The following is a 15,727-nucleotide window of genomic DNA, read 5'->3' on the forward strand; positions in this document are numbered from 1 at the left end:
ATTTTAAGGATTCGCTATTAAAGACTCGCAAAACGGGATGCATGTAGAAATCGCAATATTGTTAGCGATTTCTACTGCTTCCTTATTTGCGATTCGCTAATTGCTAATCGCAAATAAGGAATGGCTTTCCCATTCCATTCATTTCTATGGGCCTAAAGGCCCATAGGAATGAATGGGGAGTCATTCCTTATTTGCGATTAGCAATTAGCGAATCGCAAATAAGGAAGCGATTTCAAGGGTGCCAGGGTGTCCAAAGGACATCCTGTTGCACCCCTGAAATGGTAATGTACACTGGTGTTGTGCACACACATGCACGCACATAAAGTGCATTTTTCTAAGTTTTTGCTATTTACCACGTAGTTAGACTTTGCGGTAAATAGCGGCCCCAGATTGCGAATTCGCAATTTTTAAATGGTTCCTGCATTGCATTTAAGGAATCTCAAATTAAGATTCCTTAAATGCAAATAATCGCAATTTAACGATTTCTAGAATTGCGATTTTTGTATTTGGGATGATGCATCCCAAATGCAAAAATACAGCTCGCAAAGGGTCAGATTCTCAGAATCTGGCCCTTTGCGAGCGGATTTTGGTTTGCTGAATCTGGCTGATAGTGCTTAACTGGGTCTGGTGGCTCAGTACGCAGGGACCTCATGATCACAGGCTCAAATCCCAGCAGGTCCACTCAGCCTTTCATCCATCCTGGTCGCTCAAATGAGTGCCATTGAGTTGGGTAACAATAAAGATCTGTTATTCAGCGCCAAGATACCCTTCTGGGTGAACGTGTGCTTTAAATACACATGTTATGTTAACAAGCCTACTATACACAACTGCATTGCGCTTAAACCCGCATCATTTATGGAGCCCTATCTTTTATACAGTATTGTTCATTGGGAATGGGCTTTTTTGTACAGTGTCGGACAGGCGCTATTATCAGTTTGTTGTGCTTTCCCTGTGGTCAGGATACTAGTGACAGCCTCAGCATTTCTACCTGTGATGCTGCTTTTAAAAAAGATTTTGCTGCACATTACCTTTTTTTGCAAACTGGGTGAATTGTATTCCAGAAGGATAATAATCAGATTTTTAAAACAGTGACATTTCAGAAAATGTATTTTAGCTTTACAATTTTTAGTCACTCAGTGATGATGAGGTATGTACTGTGGAGAGTGTTTTCTCCAGTGTATCGGGCGCAAGCGGCTTTCTTATGTGATTAATTGTTTGATATAGTGATGATGTTATATGAATCTACTCTCACTGTACTTTTATGATTCTAGAAGCTATAATCAAATAAAGTTTTTTTATTTCATTTGACTTGAGTAACCTATCTGCCAAACCCTCGGTCCTCCTGCCTCATGTGGAGTTGGCAAACCATAAGTATGCCGTCAACGGAGACCACGTTGGCTCTGTGGATGGAATACTTCTTTCGAGGGAGTATGGGCCCTTGGAGGGAGGATCTGTATTCAGGGCGGATGATGTAAAGTCTTTTTTTCTCTCCATCACCTCTGGGAAATACCTATTGAGAAGTCACAAGAAAAAATCAATAATGACCACTACACACTGGGTCAACACTTCCAGGACGTAGGGACCTTTCGTTTTTTGTTTTTCAAAAACAGACTCTCATTTTGGGAGTTTGTTTTTGAAAAAAAAAAAAAAAAAACTTTTGAAAAGTTTGATGGACAGCCAACATGGCTGGTGGTACAGTTCGTCAAAGTTTCCCTACATTGACAGGAACCGCCATGACGGCATTTCCTGTCCATGTCAAAAGCTGTTCACAGGGTCCGCAGACAACTCTGAATTTGGCAGGCGGTGGTCCCTCAGGGTGGCGGAGGTGTTGTGATCCGCCATCCCAACACAGTAAACTTTATCTGCCAAACTTTAAACTTTAAAAAGACCCTTGGTCTAGAGATGAACTGCTTGATGCTAGTAATTTTAGGTTTTTGCAATTCTTAGTCGTGTGACAGTGTTGACAAAGAAACTATGAGGCTGATTTACAAACCCCTTGCGCCACTATTGCGTCATTTTTAACATGGGAAAAGTGCCGTACGGGTGGCGCAAGCAGCTTGTAAATAAGCCCCTTGGTCTGTGGCAGCGCAGAGCTCAGCATAAGCAGTGACTAAAAGAGAATACCTGGTGCTCTACAGTATATTAATGTTTTTACATGGAGGACATTTGCTGTATTGTCACAGAACCAAAGCACTTCTGTGTTTTATTTTGCCCTTTCGTACACAAATAAAAACCTGGCTCTTTCCTGGAACTTAACCTCTAGTTGATTCAGATCACAGTTGTCTTTTACTGTCTTTCCCTCTTTAGCGCCAGGATGCCCGATGGGTTGCAGTGTGCTCTATACATTTCTTTTACATTACATACATTACATTACGTTATGCTTCATAAATTTCTGGGACTGATTAACGTGTATCTTATTTTTGTATGTGAAGAAAAAGTTCTAAACACAGTGCCCATATTTTTTTTTAAAGAATTTGTCAAGCATAGAAAAGACAACCGCAGCACTTACAACAAGGTTAGGACCAAGGTCTGATCTCGCAGGTCTCGTGTCTTGGCAAAACTGCCATGGCGACTGGTGGGAGCCCGAACACGGTTTATATTCATTCACTCGGGCATAATTCCCCGTATGACGAAGACCTCAAATAATTAACAAACGCTGTAATGATCAACCTCCATGAACTCTATGCCCAGAAAATAGCAAAGCACTGACAACCTACAAATTAACTGAATGCAAGAGGGGAGGGAAATGCTCCATCTTGGTCATAAAGGCTTCTTTGGTGCACCACAACAGCTACAACGGAAAAGTGGCTCAAAACCGGACCTAGATCTTGATCGCCTTCCCGCTACACCTCCACGCAAATAAGTCACATAGGCAACACCCCGGTAGGGACTGATTCCCAGAACACATCAAATGCAGCAGAGCACTTGGAACACAAATGACCACATTTTATTTCACATTGAATCCAACTATGTGGCAAAAAGTAGCACGATGTATTATCCTTGTAAATTGTGGAGTGTATCTAATTTCTGAAAGAATGGTTGAGAGTCACTGTAAGTGAGCCAGGCCCACAAACATCTGACTTGGCTGCCAAGCTAACCCCAATACCACAATATGTAGGAATAAAGTGTCCCGGAACTATTGACGTCTAATTGATTTCAAAGATGACAAAAGCTAATTCTAGCATCTGGACCTACAACATAGAAGTGATTGTTGCAAGACCACTGGTGAAAGAAGAGCTCCCTTAAAAAGTCAGTGTACCCGCTGTGGGCACCTGCCACCATTTTCGATTTGGCTGGGCACCCTGGCCACTGTGCAGCAAGGACGGCACTAGCATCAAAGCGCTTAAAAGATACAACCTTCAACAGGCTGCTACCACATCTCCAATCTCTGCAGCTGCCTAGAATGAGGGATGGGCCGCTCTACCACTAAACGACCAATCAGAGCATAAACCTTCCTCAACCACATACTCATGCCAGGGTTACCATATACCACATCTCCAATGTGAGGAAGAGCCTTCTTTTGTATGACCCCTGCTACCAACACGGCTTCGATAGAAGGAAAAGGCGTTACCTATGTAACCACCACCAATCCCTCTCAAATGTGAGCAGTTTCCTTTTCCTTTCTCTTATCTGAAGCATAGAGTACTACGTTTGGTCTTCTACGACGTCATATCTGTAGTCTCAGAAGCCCTACTCCTGTCCCTCACATTGGAGGAAAACATTTTGAGATCTCATACGTGGAGCAAAGACTGCCCTACCACAGCCTTACCGATTGGAGCAATTGTGAATCCTCTTCCCCCACACATTAGAGCCGCAACTTCCTATCCGAGCTTCAGGACTTTGTTAAAAATCTAGCTCTTTAAACAGACTCATGGCTAAGCTTTGGGGCTTCTTCCTCCATGCCTCAGCGCCATGAAACCTTTCTGGTGTACGCGTACTTTATAAATACGTTGTAACATAACATAACAAAATGTTCTCTACATGAGTCTCCAGCATGGCACTTCCATCAGACCTGAGGAAAAAAATTCTCCAAACTCAGACCTAAATCCTAGATCACCAGACCATCAAACCCTGGATAGGAGAAAAGATGTTCGCCTAAGTGAGCCTCTGTAGAGATCTCTCAGATTGGAGAAAAAACATTCTCCAGCATGAACCCCTTTACCTAGTGCTTCATTTATTCTGATGTTTGCCGATGGTCATCATCTAAACTTATTTCTCCATTTGGGGACAATGTTGTACTTCCAGGGGTGGTGGTTCTGGAGCATAAATTCCTGAGCACTGCTCGTGGCCAATGCTCTTCTTGCAGGTCTGCCCAGAGCCAATCACCGCATTCATAACATCATCACCCGGGCATCACGTCACTGCACCTCAGCCTCCACTTCCAATCGTTAATTCTTATATCTGGCTCAGCTGGGGCGGGACATTGTGTCAGGCCTTCTCCTCCCACCATTGGTGGCTTGTGTTGTGCAGCTGGGAGAGCTGGGTGCCTGTTACTTAAGTAACTACCCAGTGTTCATCTTGTGAGAATGGGTGTCAGTGAGCCCCACCCACAATTCTTCTAAGGTAGAGGCATCTTAATGACCCTCCCCCAGGGGCTGTTTCTGCCGCTCCACGTTGACAGTTCTGACCTTGCATCGGCAGCAAATACAAACTGGCTTTGAAACAGGTGTGTGACAGGCCATATATTCAAGTCCTTAACTCAAAAACACTGATCTCTTTTCGACAATGGCGCTAAAAACTCTTTAGGTAATTCACGTTTACAAAGCAGCCCCTGTTTACATTTTACATGTTCTACTTCATCTTGCATTCCTTGACGGTTTTTGCTTTTTTAGACTGTATTTCATTTTTATGGCTTTGTATTTCATGCAACATAAGACTCTCGAATAGTGTGTTCTGTGAACTGAAGTGGCTATAGGTGAGTTCCAGTTGTTGGTGGGTGTTCATAAAGGACACATTTGAGAGCTCTGGGAAGGAGGCTGATGGCAGTGCGATTTTCTCACAGTATCTATTAGTGGGTCTTATCGGATATCAGACTACATGATCATCCAACCTTTGGCCTCTCTGCTGAGCACACAGAGGAATGTTCACGTGTGCCAATTAAAATGACCAATTTATTTAAAAGTGTGTGAAGGTGGAGGCATACGTGTGTGTGTGGGTGGGTGTCTGTATGTCTGTGACAGAGAGAGAACGCGAGAAATACAGAGAGATGATGGCGAAGGAGAAGTGACGTCAGGGAGTATATGCAGATGTACTGAGTGAAAAGACAGTGATGAAGAGAAAGGCGGTGAGGAGTGTGACTTGTAGCCAGAGAGATTTCAGAAAGAGAGAAAAGGGTGTGACTAACAAAGAGAGACACTGCAGAAGGAGGCTGAGAACAGCAGTGACAGACGTTTGTAATATAGAATTCTCTCTCATATTTTCAGAATGGAAACATTTCTTATTTCAATTATTCACAAGAATCTCATTGCTGTTACTCATTTATCTGATATTGGCTGAAAATCAGTGCTGGTAGGCTTTGGCAAAGCCAATAGGCCTGGCTTATTTTAGAAGTATATGTTCGTTGTTGTGCGATATGTCTGGATGTACTAACAGCAAACTCACATTGAGGGACCTAAATACATGTCATGTGACATGCAGTGTGAAGCACATGACTTGACTACGCATGTTTTAGGCCATCCTCCTAATTACACAGACTGTGAGTCTTGGAAAGGATTCCTACTTATGCTTATTTGGACACGCCTGTTTCAAAGCTTCGCCCACCTTTTATACCCAACACAAAGAACTCATTGTTAGTGGCAGCTGAAAACTACACTCGGGAGTGCACACAGAGTGCACTCAGAGACCGATAATATCGCCTTATTCACTATAACATCACCCTCTCTTCTGTGGTCAGGCCACCTTTTTTATTTTCCATATATCAACACTTTTTCAGCACTTATGCTTTCACAGATTCCACAGTCATCTGGTTGTGTCACTGCCTCCTCCCTACCTACAGCTTCACTCTCCTTTGCGGCAACTGCAATAACCTCTCACCGTAGCTCGTCTGTGTTCAATGTGCCACCCTTCCCATGCTCCTGCCCTCTCCTCTGCCCAGCTCTTTCAGGGGGTTCTCTTTTCACCTTCAGATCATCTTCTCTGTGACCTTGGGAATATCTGCTCCTCATCCCCAAGGTGATGCTCCCATCTCCGTGTAGAGGAACCACCTCTATCCAGGTCACTGTGGACACTGTTTCCAGTTCTCTACTTTTGTGTAGGACCCCACTGCATTCTGGGTGTTGCGGTCTTGTTTTGCTTCCATTGAACTAATTAGACTAACACCTAAAAACACTGATGTGTAAGTGAAAAGTTCAGGACAGGGAGACAGAGTCCATAATGGCCAAGTGTGAGGCGGTCACCCTACATCAGTCCTCATTTACGCCATCACCAATCCTCTTTTCTCCGCCCCTCTGCACTACGGCAACATTCCTTGCGCATTGCCTGGCAATCTCCCTGCCCTTTGAAATCAGGGATTAGTACACCCCCTTTAGATGCCCCATCATATTGCACTCTCTTCTGTCCCAAAATACCCTCTCTCCCTCGTCTGTGCCCCTGGCATCACATTTTCCCTGTAGCTTTAGTAGTGCTTTAAATGGGCTGGTGCTGTCCGGCACTGAGCACCTGCAAGTGTTCATTTTAAACGGCCAAATGCCTGGATTTCTCAGCAGAGTAGCAGTAATTGTAACACATGAGTGAGTGCTGACACTTCTCAGTAATAAACAGGTGCTGCTGGACAAGGAGTGCCTGACATTCTATATCCTCGGTTCAAGCACTGAGCTCTAGATTATAAACCTCTGCTTTGTGCCAGTAGTGTTACCCTCTCTGCTGCCCCATGGTAGCATCCTGTTCAGTGCTTAATTTGAGCCTGCGGTTTCCTGTACTCAGCACCGGCACTTACTCATCAACACTGGCGCTTTTCATGGGCACCAGTTAAAGACAGATTCATTTACGGTGGGCATGGGGAGATTAAATGATTTGCTCAGAATCACAGGATGTTAAGCAGACTCTGAGACTCCAATCTGGTTCTCCAGCTCCGAAGTCGGCAGCTCTGGCCATTACACCACATCCTCCACCAACTTTTATGGTTAGTAGTTGGTTCTGTTTTAGGCGGCACTCACAAGAGAAATGGGCTGGTTCAAGCTGCCTCCTGACAAGAGCCACAGGACTTTTTTTTTTTTTTTTACAAATTAACCACTGACTGTTTAAAATAAACCTCCCATCTCTGCTCATGGTTTTACCCCCTTCTTCTTACCCAGGGTATAACTTTCCTCTGTGGCAATGTTTTTGCCCATTTCATTGCCATGTCATCTGTTCTTAACCCTATCCTCTTTGTGCATGGCATTCCCCGTGTCTCTGTGCCCAGGGATTTACCCTCACCTGTTTTATTTTGTTACATCCCTCTACTTATTTGAAAAAAGTGCCTCTTCACACACCCTAACCCTTACCCTCCCCCTAAACTCTACCATGAGGGTACTGGTATATTTTATGAGTGTCCTTTCAGAGAATAGGTCTTTTTAGCAGATTTAATTGAAAATTGGATTTAAAATGCACTATTCGGCCCATTTTTTATGAACTCCCTGAAACCTTCATGAAGAAGGCAGGCTCGCTCGCTGCAAGCTAGATTTGTACATGCTGGAAGTAGGCAACAGCAGTGGTGGAAGTGGGTAGTGCCAATTGGGCAAGTGGGCGGTGCCAGTGGAAAGAGGGTGGGGGTAATGGGGGAAGTGGGTGGCACCAGTGGAGGAAGTGGGCAGCAGCCCCCTAAGCCTAAACGTTTGAGTATTTACACTCAATTGTTTATTTCATAAATTAAGCATTGTAACTAACTTCAGCAATGAAAGGGTACCGTGTCCTTTGCCTAAGTTAGCAGATGCTATTTTTTTGTTTTTCTGCCATCTGTGTGGGCATGGGGGACAAGAGCATTCTGTTTGTATAACAGTTCACAGTTCAGAAGTCCTGACTAAATGGAGGAGGAGTCCTTGATTTCAATGGAGCTCTGTGAAGTGTCATGTTGAATTCCATCAACCGTGCATGCCCAGAACACATCGGCGAGCAGCGTCAGCTCAGCAGCACAAATCTCGCGAGACTATGAAAGCCAATAGCAGACCCGGAAAAGCACCAGGTGTCAGTGGTATATTGTTTGATGGAATACTCAGGGATCCAGAGGAAAGATGGGTGACTGCAACGCGTTTTGTGGCTGAATGCTTTTTGACTCTCGCGGGCTTGCTGTGATCTCCACTATAACAGACGGATCCCTACAAAATCCGTGACTGCTCTCTTACCACATCTCAGATTGAAGGAAATCTCTTCTTGTTTCCCACACGCCTAGATCACTCAATGAATATACCACCCTTGAGGTGACCAGTTTCTCCCACCTCAGACTGGATCCTAGCTGGCTATATGTAATGTAAAAAAGTACTTGTATAGCGCTACTATCACTCCAAGGAGCATCTCGGCGCTAATACGGAAACCAGAGATGGAAAGAAAAACTGGTTTACTTCTCATAACAAAGGGAAGTAGGGTATTCAGATCAGAGTTTTGCACAGTATATCTGGTGCACTATGAATCCAAGTTTTAAGGGCCTTCCTGAATACAGACTCAGGAGCAATCTGGCGGAGCTGAGGTGGAAGTTGATTCCATGCCTTTGAGCCTATAATCGCAAGTGATTTTCCTCCCTTTGACACCAATCTAAAAGTTGGAATGGTCAAGAGATTTGCATTGGATGATCTTAGGCTACGGGAGGGAACGTAGCGCTGAAAGCCAGTTTGAAGATATTGTGGGCCTCGTGAGTGAAAGGCCCTAAAGGTAATAATAAGGACCTTAAACAGAACACGTTTGTGAACTGGCAGCCAGTGCAAGATGTCTAATGCAGCAGAGGCAGATGATTTCCTAGGCCACTTCAGTACCAGCCGAGCAGCCGCGTGCTGGACCATCTGAAGCGTGTGCATGACGCATTTGTTGGTTCCTGCATAAAGGCTGTTACAGTAGTCCAGTCTAGATGTAATGAATATACCCCCCTTGAGTGGACCAGCCACTCCCACCTCAGACTAGATCCTAGATCACTGTAGAACACCTGCCTAACTGGACCGAAAGCCTTTGGCATGTCTCAACCCTAGACTGCTCTTCCACTGCATTTCTGATGAGTGCAAAAGCACCTGTGAGCTCAGGTCATAAACTATTTGGCTGCTACATCTCCAGCTGGAGGTAAACCTTCCTCTATGCCTTCATCTTGACTCCTTTACAAGCACACATCCCAGGGATGGAAACATATCCCCTACCTTCGGAGACTGCTCTGTCATCACATCAGTGGTCCCAGCTTACAGCCAAGGTTGGTCTGTCGCTACAGCTCTGGCTAGCAGCAAGGCCTTCCTCGAGCTCGGAAGCAGGGCTCCAGGGTGACCTCAGGGCCATTAATACAGGTGAAAATCTATACATTCAGAAACCTCAGTTTTCTGATAGGTACTCATCCAAAAGAAACCTGATAAACAAAATTGTTTAGCAGTTTTACTGTTTGCCCAAATCAATTTCAAATTCTATCCCCCTAGCCACACACCTGGACTCACGCCCCTGATCTGCAGCCTACTCATCCACTTTCTCACCCTGTACCTTCTCTCTCTCCCCTTATTTCACTATTACATCATCCAATGTCTCTAACATCCCTGTTTCTAAAATCATACTGAAAAGCAAAAGTTGAAATTTGTGGCAAATTTGGCGAAACTACAAGGCTAGCAGAATCAATACTTTTCTGAACGGATACCCCTCCCTTCTTTGTGACAGCATAGTCTCCATTTTCTACATTTAATTAACCCTGGGCTTAGTTTCACTCTGTGAAACTCCGCGAAGTGCTTGAAAATCTTCCAGGTGCTCCTATGAGTTCCACCTGCAGCGAAGCCTGTTAAGTAGTGCAGCTCACACTGATTTTTAGTGCCAGTGGTTCGTTCTGCGCTGCAAAATCAGTGCGAACGGCACAACACATTGCATGAGAGGGCGCTGCTGCTTTCTGCCACTCAAGTAAACATTCTACTGGAGTGGCAGCTTCCTCAACGCGAATGGCAGATTTTCGAAGGTGAGTGGTTGTGACCTGCCGCAACCACCTCCGATGAGAATCCTCGCCAGGAGGAGGTCTATGGCATTATTTTTTCTCACAAGCACTCACCAACTTATCGTTGGCGAGCTGCTTGGGAAGAAAGAACTGTGCAGCGCTTCACATCGCTGAGTTTTTAGGAACTCCGCACTCTACACGGAGCACGGAGTGGGCAAAACTCTGCAAACTCCACCTGCGGAGCTGAATTCTTCACCCACCCATACTTTTAATGGTAGCTTTAGTTCATTTATATAGCACTTCGGTTGCCACTTACTGCTTCAGAGCACAGTGAAGGGTACACATTGGATATTCTCCCATGCATTGCAATGTAAACACACAATGGCATGTCCCTAGAAAGAAACACCAGCTGATGGGCCCCTGGGCCATAAGACCTTTAAAAACACTACAGCATAAAATGCACTGAGTGTTCTTGGTGTCCTAGCCGAAGGACAGGCAAGAGTGCTCAAATGTTATTTCATAAGGAATCTTTAATACTCTCCCTCTCTCTCTTTGCCCTAAAGCTGAAGAAAACGTCACACACAGATCACACTTTAGAAGCAGCTTCTATAAATACAAGACATTACACTTCTCGTGTTGATTTCTCTGTGAGTCACATGTATCTGTTCAGAACAAAAATACCCTGAAATCAAGAGTGTCATTGACTCTATCCACTTGCAGTAGTCAAAGAAACAAACACGCGCCAAATGTATCGAGGCTTTGTGCCAGTGCAGTGTCACAAAAAGTGACGCCAATCGGTGCACGTCTCGGATTGGGATTTACTTATCGAAAATATTCCTGTAGCCCTAAAGTAACACAAAGTAGCACTTTGCATCAAGGGGCCGTCTCACGGGTGGTACAGCAGCCACCCATGAATTCTGACGCAGGGCAGTGCCGCAAAGGAATCTTGTTGTGCTGCCCTGTGTCAAAAGAAAAAGGCAGTATTGCACCATATCTGTGAGATATGGAGCATTCCTGTCCTTTTCCCCTGCGCCGGCGCTCAATGGGCTGCCATGCTCCAGCGCAGCCACCCTTGCACCATGGTGCAAGGATGCCTGCGTTGCATGGGTGATTGTTTTTGTGCAGGAAGAGATACCTTCCCGCACAAAAACAATCACGAGAGGTGTTTTTTCTCTTGTGTGCTGCAGAATACAGCACACACAGAAAGAGAAGAAAACGAGAAGCAATACGGATATGCTTCCTTAACGAAATCTGACGCATTCCCAGGTTTACGATTCCTCGTAAATCTAGGAATGCTTCGGATTCCATGGATGTTGCGTGGGAACACTCACAGCAACACCCACGGAGCGCCCCTTTCATGCAGTGTGCTGCTTGAAAGGGGCGCTAATTTACAAGGCCATGAAAAGCCACATAAAGTGGCTTTGTGTGGCCTGTGCTGCGGCACATTGCGCCACTGGAGTGTCAAAAAAAGTGATGCTCTGGTGGCGCAAAAGTGCTGCAAAGGGCCTCGCAAATGAGGCCTTAAGAAAGTCGACCGGACTTTGCACCAAAAAAGTAGGCCTCCTTGCGCCCGCTTGACGTTTCAGAGGAGCTTCCTTTTCTCAAAACTTTTCGAACTTTGCATGTGTGCTGCACTGTACATCACACAAAGTTAGAGAAACTCTAAACTGTGGGTAACTATGCTAGGCATCACACTCACTGCAGTACAGTACAACAGTGTCTGCGTGGTGCAAGCAGCCTTTTTTTTTTTTAGTTCAATAAGTTTATTAGGATTACAAGAGTATATAAAAACTTGAATAGCATAGAGGTGATACATATGAGGAAAAAATATAAATTCATCAGGAATTACTACTTGAGATAAAATATAATATGGAAACCAGTAAACCGTGACCCAGAGTATCACCATGGGTTAAACGAGAGATTTAAGAGAAAGAAGAAAAGAGAGCAGAAAGAAAGAAAAAGAAAAGGGAAGGAAGGAGGAAGAGACAGATAGAAGGTAAAGATAGGGAGAGGAAGAAAAGAAGGGAAAGGAGAGGAAGGAAAGGATCTTCTGCTCCAGAACAAAAGGACAACACTCACGCAAACGAATCAAAAGGATATTGAGCAACCAAACCCTTAGAAGCTAAATCCATATACGAATCTAAAGTTCTCCAGACACCAGTAGAAATTGAAGGGGAGAGATGAGCGTCATCAACTGAGGTGTGTGTGGTGCAAGCAGCCTTAAGAGTGGCAGAGATACAGCACCAGAGCTTAAGAGATACCGCGCTGTTCCGCTCTCTCGCGCAACGCAGCACAGAAACTTTGGCTACTGCACTGCTTTGCGCGACTATTTATTAAATGTTCCCCATATAGTGCCAAACATGGAGCAAGGGATTGAGGGGGCAGTCACCAGGGGCACATGGACCACTAAAAAACCGGCGCCAAAGGCTTTTTAAGCCCATTGGCTCCCAAAGCAGAGGCAGACAGAGCAGGCTGCCACTCTGGCATTTCCGCAGCAGGCTTCACGCTAAGGCGCTGCTTTCAGAGCCGGGTGGACTGCTATGAACAACCACGGCTCTATTCCATACCAGGAACACCCTCCCACGCTGCGTAAGGCTGACATTTCAGCCAGAGCTGATTCCAGTGTCTAGTCGGGCCTTGGACTAGCGCTTAGATGCCTGTGTAAAGCTCTTCCCCAACAGCTTCCCCAGAGCCTAGAGGGCTGTTTCACTCCATCCCCGCTGGACGCTAAAACCCCTCCGACCTCAGGTGTGAATCCTCGCCTGATCGAGTCCTGCGTCACTGGTCCATCTTGTAAGAACTAGAACACATTCCATGCTCCACAAAAACGGACCATCCCACCTATTCTTTCGGATTCTGGGGCTCCTGCCCGCGTGCTGCGGAGTAACAAGTACTCTCACCCTGTAAGCGACCAAATACAGGCATGATCCCATGCCGCCAGGTCTAATAAAAAGTAGCAGGAACCCTACCTGTGCCTAGCAACGCCCCCTAACAGCAAAGAACCTTCGCTCCTGCACTCCCGCAGCGAATTCAGCACGAATGTTCTGCTTTCTGCCGAGAAGCGCGTCCTGCGCGGGTCTCACAGGAGGTGTGACTGGTCACTGGACAGCGTTGTAAAGTTGCCCTTCATTCCCACTACATTCTTATTTAACGCACAGCGCTAACTGGCTGTAAGGAACGCACAAGAGGCTACACCAACCGCGCCAAGCCAGTGGAACATAAGCACATACATAATTTTTATTATTTCATGAAACCATAGAACTGAACTTTAGGGAATTACTCGCACTTGTTTATAGGGAATAGCAAAACATGAAGAGTGAAGTGGGCCTCCGTGGTTCCTCCCTCCATGCCATGTAGCGCCTAGGGGCGATGTAGCTCGCAGTGTGCTTAACATACCATACCAAAATGTAACTAGTGGCAGACAGAATCAGGAATGCGTTGCGCCACGCTGGGGAGAGAGGGTTAGAAATGTTAACGGACACATTTCATCCGCCGTGCCCCAAACGCACAACGACACGTCGAGGCGCTATAATTTATGGTGGGAGGTTTTCTTTGGCGCTGCGACCGCTGGGGACTCTTCGACTCCATGAATCAGTCACTTAGGGTGCTAGCATTGCGCTTCGTGTCAACGCGGCTGCCTCGCTGCGCTGGGTGTGGATTCGTGCAGGTGGGGGCCAGAGATCGGGCTTGAGAGGGGCAGATGGTACAACATGTCTGCCACCCGAGGGGGGCGAGGCTCGATGCACACATGAATGTGATGTATGGGGCACTGAGAGAGGTTTGTAGGGCGGGGATCGCGGAGGGGAGTGGGTTCAGGAAACTGTCACCAATGGGCGAGGGGGTGTGGTCCATGGGTGAGGGTCAAAGGGGAAGCGCCCACTCTGAGAGAACAATCGCTGGAGTCACAGCGCGGGGGGCTCCGGGGTAGGATGTGGCGGAGGGGTCTTACCTCTCCAACAAAGCCCTGCGGGTCGCGCCCTCCGCTCCGGTCCTGCCGTTTTCGGAACTACAATCCACGAGTCCTCACTGCCCGACCAGGGGGGTTGGACCTCGTGCTTCGGGGCTCCGGGGGTCCTACGATCCGGGGACCCGAGAGTCTGGAGAGCCAGGGAGGTAGCAGGGCTCCGGGGTCTGACAATCCAGGGGTCTTCAGTGCAGGCCTGGGGTTGAGGAGTCTTAGTGCGGTGACTTGGGCATCAAGGGGTGCTGTGTTCTGTGTCCTGGGGTCCAGGGTGATGTGTTCTCGGGTCCAGGGAGCACAGTGATGTTTTCTGGGGTCCAAGGATGCCCAGTGCTGTAACCCAGGGTCCAGGGTACACAGTGCTGTGATTTTGGGTGCACAGTGCTGTGTCCTGGGGTCCAGGGATGCCCAGCGCTGTATCCCAAGGGTCCAGGGTACACAGTGCTGTGATTTGGGGTGCCCAGTGCTGTCTTCTGGAGTTCAGGGGTGTTCAGTGCTGTAATCCAGGGGTCCAGGGTGCACAGTGCTGTGATTTTGGGTGCACAGTGCTGTGCTCTGGGGTCCAGGGATGCTCAGTGCTGTAATCCAGGGGTCCAGGGTGCACAGTGCTCTGATTTTGGGTGCACAGTGCTGTGCTCTGGGGTTCAGGGATGCCCAGCGCTGTAACCCAAGGGTCCAGGGTACACAGTGCTGTGATTTGGGGTGCCCGGTGCTGTCTTCTGGAGTTCAGGAGTGTTCAGTGCTGTAATCCAGGGGTCCAGGGTGCACAGTGCTGTGATTTTGGGTGCACAGTGCTGTGTTCTGGGGTCCAGGGATGCTCAGTGCTGTAACCCAGATGTCCAGGGTGCGCGGAGCTGTGACCCGGAGCGCCGGGTCCTGTGAATGCAGACGCCGAGTGGAGCTGGTGTGGTCTCGATCCTCTGTGACGCTCCCGGGGGTGCGCGCTCCCTCCCAGGGTCAGTCCAAACTCCGGTCCTACCTCCCCGAGCCCGGGCTCCGCCGTTCGGATGTGGCGCCGGCTCCCTCCGACACACACTGGATGGGACGGCAGGTCCGGGCCAGCTGGGATGAGCCCGCCCCCCGGGGCCGGAGGGGGCGGGGTGGGAGGGCCGGAGGGACAATGAGGCACTGATGCGGCCTCGCCACAGGGAGGGACCTCGCCACGAACACCGACCTCAGAGACATGCTCCACCCAGAACCACCGCTAAAACTGTCTCCGGACATTACCCCCTCATCCGACCACTCACAGCCCAGGAAAGCGCCCAAAGGCGCACGCACGGAAAATACACGGATGGAGACGGACTATTCTGGGGGACAGCTGGTGCCCGGCCGCAGACCCCGGGACTGACGCCCTCGGGGGCCAGATGTGACTCGGAGTGGGGGGAGGGGACTCTCTGAGTGAGCGTGGCTCTGGGCATGCTGTCCCAGCGCCACATACAAAGGCGCGCGCACTCCTCGAAGCTGCACCAGCTCTGGGCTCGCTAGCCTTTAATCCTTCTAAAGCCGATAACACGAGTAATTACAGCTCAGATTACAGTAATTACAGCTAAGATTACAGTAATTACAGCTATGATTAAATAGCCCAGCGACCATTCACTTAGTGGTTGCATGGCACGGTGAACAGAAAGGCCTCAAGGCGCTTTCTAATCGACAGCACTATACAACCTCACACCTTACAACCATGCAGA

The 15,727-nt window shown here is 47.5% G+C and overlaps 1 protein-coding gene across 7 annotated transcripts in view; it reads right to left on the reverse strand.

Annotated features, from left to right (window-relative positions):
• PHLDB1 (pleckstrin homology like domain family B member 1) overlaps nt 1-15,048 on the reverse strand; it is a 417,405-nt gene extending 402,357 nt beyond the window's left edge. For 2 of the 7 annotated variants that reach the window (XM_078682232.1, XM_078682224.1), the window contains exon 1: nt 14,028-15,046. The gene's annotated coding sequence lies outside the window, so the exon portion shown is untranslated. Of the gene's footprint in view, nt 1-14,027 lie in introns of all 7 variants that reach the window. The other 5 variants (XM_078682227.1, XM_078682226.1, XM_078682222.1 and 2 more) reach the window with 4 other exon arrangements.
• Nucleotides 15,049-15,727: the final 679 nt, after the last annotated feature.

This window comes from Lissotriton helveticus, chromosome 3_1, assembly GCF_964261635.1.
Source record: "Lissotriton helveticus chromosome 3_1, aLisHel1.1, whole genome shotgun sequence".
Classification (NCBI taxonomy): domain Eukaryota; kingdom Metazoa; phylum Chordata; class Amphibia; order Caudata; family Salamandridae; genus Lissotriton; species Lissotriton helveticus.